The sequence below is a fragment of the Plecotus auritus genome, assembly GCF_963455305.1.
Source record: "Plecotus auritus genome assembly, chromosome: 6".
Classification (NCBI taxonomy): Eukaryota; Metazoa; Chordata; class Mammalia; order Chiroptera; family Vespertilionidae; genus Plecotus; species Plecotus auritus.
Genome location: NC_137773.1, coordinates 14,730,975 through 14,736,974, shown reverse-complemented (window position 1 = coordinate 14,736,974; position 6,000 = coordinate 14,730,975).

Sequence of the window (6,000 nt, the reverse complement as noted above, 5' to 3'; positions counted from 1 at the left end):
GGCCTGTGGGGAAATAGCTCCAGCCTGTGACCAGACGTAGGCCAGATGTGTCTTTAGACACATCTACTCCCTCTTTACCCTTTGACCCCTTCTTAGGCCCGTAGGCTTACACATGCCTGCACCACCACCACCCCCCATGGGTCCCCAGTTCTGATGGCAGAAGTCCACAGCAGAGTGGCCGCTGGAGCAGGAAGTAAGGGGAGGGGCTTTGAGGTCTGAAGGTCCTTTGCAGCCTCCCACAACCTCTGCACTCACTTCTGATCCCTCATCCTCCCTGTGAAGTCAGCTCTGTGGCAGAAATAACATCTCCGAGGCTCACGCAGGAAATCTGAGGAATAAATGAGAAGTTGCCTCAGTCCCCTGGATTTATATAAACCTCCTAATTGCTTCCATGTGTCTGGTTGTTAGCCACTAATTATTAGGTGTTTTGTCTCCGTCAGCATTTTCATAAGCGGTTCCTTTCTGTGATAGGCATTTAATCCAGGCTGAGTTGCCATGTTTTGAGGCTGTGAGGGGGGCGGGGGGGAGGGGTTTGAAGCTGTGAGCCAATGTGGTAGAAAGTATATTGAACGGCAATGCACTGAAACAGCAATAACAACATCTGCATTTAATATGCCGGGCACTGCATGCATCCTTTGATTCCACCAGGGACTGGACGCTGGAAAGGGCACATTGCAGCTTCCCCTGGAGCTGCTAGAAGGACCTGCTGTCACCTTGACTTGAACTCAGGGAACCTGCTTTCAGGCATCAAATCCTTGCCAAGAAACCCTAAATTCGGTGCTCTTACAGATGAGAGGCTCGGAGAGGCTTGGCCACCGGCCAGGAGGAGGTGTGTGTCGGTCAAAGCGTCAGTTTGGCTGCACGTAGCAGATACAAGTAGCAGTGGTTTGGATGAGTCAGAAGATTTTTTTGTTTCTCTCACATGTAGGCAGTTAAGGAACAGATAGTGTGGCTGCTTCGTAGGGTCAGGAGAGGCCTGTGTCCCTTCTAATGTGGCCATCATGTCTCTCTTCCAGGCAGGAGGGGGAAAGGGACAAGGGCACACAGGTGACTTTGTCCCCCTTTCAAGGAGATTTCCAGGAAGTCCTGTCTCTGTGCGTCTGCTGTGTGGGTGGTCACTGTTTCCGCCTGATGGCTATTGCATGTTTGATTCTGTGCTAAGCATTACATAGATTATTGCATTGCTTTTTTCCTAACAGCCTTGAAGAAAGGTCTTTCCAACCCTGGGGTTCTAGTTTAATGGCTGCTATTACTAGTACTCCGCTAAGTAATCCTAGATAAATCACTTTCCTGCTCTGCCCCTCAAAAAAAAACAAAAACATTTTCTGGCCCGGCCAGTGTGGCTCAGTGGCTGAGCATCAACTCATGAACCAGGAGGTCACGGTTCGATTTTCAGTCAGGGCACATGCCAGGGTTTCAGGCTCATTCCCCAGTAGGGGACATACAGGAGGCAGCCAATCAATGATTGATGTTTCTATCCTCTCTCCCTCTCCCTTCTCTCAGAAATCAATAAAAACATATTAAAAACCATTTTTCTTAAAGGGCCCAAAGGTTTCGTGGCCAAAGGAACTCTTGGAACAAATGAGACCACCTCCTAGGCTAGGAGATCTCTTTGTCCCTCTGGCTGTGAATGAAACTCTGTCACTAGCTATCAAGGTCATCCTGAAGAAGTCCCTTCCGCTCTCAGTGTCCCCGCTTTTCTCTTCTGTAGGATGGGTACCATGCATGCTTTGTCAAGCTCAGAGCTGCTAGGAGAACCAACGTAATCTACTTTAAGCTCACTCAGTTGCAGAGCGTATGCATATTCACTGACATGGGGTCAGCTTCTGAAGTGCTAAGCAAATGTTGAGTGTTATATTAAATTATTCCATTTTAGCCCCATTTCCCAGAGATGCTGATGTTTTTCTATTACTTCCAGATAAGTGTCCTGCTACAGCCATGTAATTGCTGATGCCAGATTGAGATTGAACTAACACAAAATTCAATAATAAAGAGGAAAATGCACCTTAAGTGCACTTGGATGAACCTACTTAAGAACACAAGGAGATAAAATGAGATTTCACCATGGGTCATACAGCTTCAATTGTCTTAGAAAAATGTGAGCCAATATACCATGGTTAAAAAAAAAGTCATAGATCAACAAGTCATTTTCTCTGCAACCTCTAAACGCAGGGATAATTGGACAAATGACAAGAAAGTTGGTTTCCTTCCTAACTGTGCCTTTAAAATATCTGTGAATACTTATTAAATATGTGTTCAACCAAGACATCTGCTGAGGTGGACATCATGAAGGTTTTAAATAGCCAAGTAAAGATCTATAAATACCTTATTTTTTAAATTATATTTTAGAAAGAACCTCAAATGATGTTTGGCATGTTACAGAATGCTTTCAGTCTTGAACCCAAGACACTGGTAGTCAGCTTGGGCAGGAAAGATGGCCCCTAAATGAACAGGTATTTTTATCAGTTTCCCCAAGGATTTATGGAAATACTCATGGATGTTTTTGTTGTTCTGTGCAATGGAAGCTGCCCTTTTTCCTGGCTTGCTGAGGAATTTATAGGTTACTTAGCTCCCCAAATACCCATTGCCTCTGCTTTGACCTGAACAGAGGATGACAAAGAGACAATCTCCTTTCTGGAGTGAAAAGATGTTCTCCCCCTTCAAAGGGAGGCTGGGAGGATTCAGAGAGAGGGCTAGCCGATGAAAACATTCAGCACCGTGCTTGACACCCAGCTGGCCCCTTTTTCCTTCTGACGCCTGCCCTTACCACCTGCTGGACCAAAATCGGCCCACCGCCTGAACTTGCAAAGGTTTGTGCATCATCTCAATGCTTTATGCTTTAAAATGGGCATTGCCCTTTAATATAGAAAAGTGAGGGTCAGAAGTATGTATCCTAACTCAGAATAAATTGTTTGGTGTACTTGATGAGTCTCAGGAGAGAGAGAAAAAAAAAAATGTGCTAGCTCAGTCATTCCATTCGCGGTTGGGGCACGAATTTCCTTTCTTAGTCCAAATGACCAAGTCTGTGAGGGCAGAAGGGGGTTGGGCAGTCGGGCTGGTGGGTGCAGGATGCTTGCCTTGGCAGTCTTTCGGATGACTGCCTCCAAGACTGTCAGTCTCCATTTGTATGGTACCTTTACCATCACCAGCATCAAAGGCCTCATCTTTAACCAGGCTCTGAGCCATTTGCCTGACACTGAAAAACTGCTGAATTTTCCTGCCAAGTGTATATCCATGTACCTTTGTATAGATATAGATCACCTTCAAAGGCCACTTCTCCTTCTTGCAGTTAAGGTTACCATATCTGCCACCTCTTTTGTTCTTTAGAAAAACATACTTTGTGGTTAGACCTGGCAGTATGTCCTTGGTCTGTTCTATTAGCCCTGTGACCTTGGAGAAAACTTTTAACCTCTCGGAGCCTCCGCCTTATAATTTGTAATAATAATACCTAACAATGGCATCCATTTATACAATATTTGAATGCTCATTGTGCGCCAGGCACTGTGCTAGGCTCTAGGAATTTCAAAGAAAGGAAGAAAGACAAGCTCTCGATCCTTGTGGCTCTTACAGTCTAGTAGAGGGAATTATAATAATCAAGTAAAGAAATACTCCAGATTGTTACCGATGTGATAAAAGACACGAAGGAAACGGACAGGGTGACATAACAGTGAGCTGCTTAAATGACATGAAGGTAAGATCTGAAGAACGGGAATGAGCAAACCGTGGGAAGAGCTGTTCACAGCACCAGGGAGAGGAGACACTGAACTGAGCACAGGGTCTGGAGCCGGAGAAGAGATCGTGTTTCAGGAACAAAGAGTAGCAAAGTGTAACCAAGAGGGAACGGGTACAAGGTGAGGTCAGAGGTAGGCAGGACCGGATCGCATGCGCCTTAGGGAATTTTAGATTTTACTCTAATCAGAGTGGGAAGTCCATGAAAATGGTTAAGACTTGTTTGGTATTCGTGTTGTTAAAGGATCGGGCTGATTACTGAATGGTGAAGGGATGATAGGAAGCAAGGGTGAAAGTGGGGAGGCCGGGGTAGTGTAGGCGTTACCAACAATTACAAGTTGTAGGTAAGAGTTACAATAACGAGCACAAGCCTTCACATAAGGAGCACAGCCCCTGACATGCAGTACTTCTCTGGGAATGTTCATTCGCTATTGTTCCGGAAAGTCTAAGCCTGTCCCATCCAATGCAGTATTAGAGCAGCGATTGAGCATTTAAAATGTGGCTAGTGCAACCATGGACTTAAACTTCTCGTTTTATTTAATTTAAATTAAATTAAACTTACATTTAGCCCTGGCTGGTGTGGCCCGGTGGTTGGGCATCCTCTGTGCACAGAAAGGTTGCCTGTTCGTCCGGTCAGGGCACATGCCTGGGTTACAGGTTCCATCTCCAGCAGGAGGCGTGCAAGAGGCATCAATTGATGTTTCACTTTTGCATTAATGTTTCTCTCTCTAAAATTCAATAAAAAATATTTTAAAAATAAATTAAACACATTTAAAAACTAATATTTGATTCAGTCATTGGGAAGTAGATATTTTTTAAAACTTGGATATATGAATCTATTTTTCTAATTATAAATGTTATGAAATCTGAATATAGATTTAAGTATTTTCAGTGAAAACTTAATGTCCAGATTGAGATGTGCTATCACAGTAAAATACACACATGATCCCAACGACTTAGTATGAAAAAGAGAATGTAAAATATTCTATTAATTGTCATATTGATTACATGTTTAAATGATAATATTTTGCACATATTGGGTTAAATAAAATATTATTTAAATTAATTTTTCTGCCCTGACCGGTTTGGCTCAGTGGATAGAGCGTCAGCCTGCAGACTCAATGGTCCCAGGTTCGATTCCGGTCAAGGGCATGTACCTTGGTTGTGGGCACATCCCCAGTAGGAGGTGTGCAGGAGGCAGCTGATCAATGTTTCTCTCTCATTGATGTTTCTAACTCTCTATCCCTCTCCCTTCCTCTCTGTAAAAAATCAATAAAATATATTTTTTTTAAAAAAATGGGCAACGGACCTAAATAGATACTTTAAAAAAATAAATAAATAAAAATAAATTAATTTTTCTTCTCTTACTGTTTTTAATGGTGCTGCTAGAGACTTGAAATTACATCTATGGCTCATATCTTATTGCTAGTGAACATGCTGATCTAAGGGAAAACAGAAATATAGGTATTTAAATACTCAGAATGTTAACTCTTGATTGTGTCTCCTATGAGAAATCTCAATTTGAGGATTGGAACTGGGAAAGAATAAAGAGCAATAGCATCTCTGAGAAACACTATACAGGCTCTACATCTAAATTATGTATTTTATATACATCTCACCCTTGAGGAACCTTTTGGCATCCCTGGCTGTTGGATATTGGACCAGCTGTGGCAAGTTCAGGTACCCCAAATCTGGGGGAAGATGAAGAATGGTCCCAGAGTATAAAGCTTTATTCCCAAAGCCAGGCTCAGTAAGCCTCGTGGTATTAATATATCCACTTTGGGCACAGAAAGGACTGAGCCAGTATAGCATAGATTTATTAAATCTCTATCCAGGGAGCATAAAAACCCAGAACCTCCCAAAAGTTTAGCACAGTGTGGGCGTAATAAGTCACTGGGGAGGCAGGAGTGATTTCCATCTCTGCCTGCAGATTCTCTACAAAGCAATTTCTTTCCAGTTAAAGTGTGTGCCAGGTTTAGGTTCATTATCCCATTTAAGCCTCATGAAACTTTACGAAGTAGGCATCAAGGTTCAGTGACTTGTCCGAGATCAGATCACACAGCTGCTAAAAGGCAGAGCAAACTCGGGCCCTCTGACTGCAGAACCTTCACTCTTAACCCCCATACTGGGCAGCAATCCTGCTGTCCTGCCATGACCCAAAGGACCACCTTGCATAGACGGCTCCTTCTCTTGTAACCTCCACCACTTCCCATCATGCTGACACTTGCTCACCTCTTCCTAGTCCCTGCCCTGCGCCCAGGAGAGCTGGCC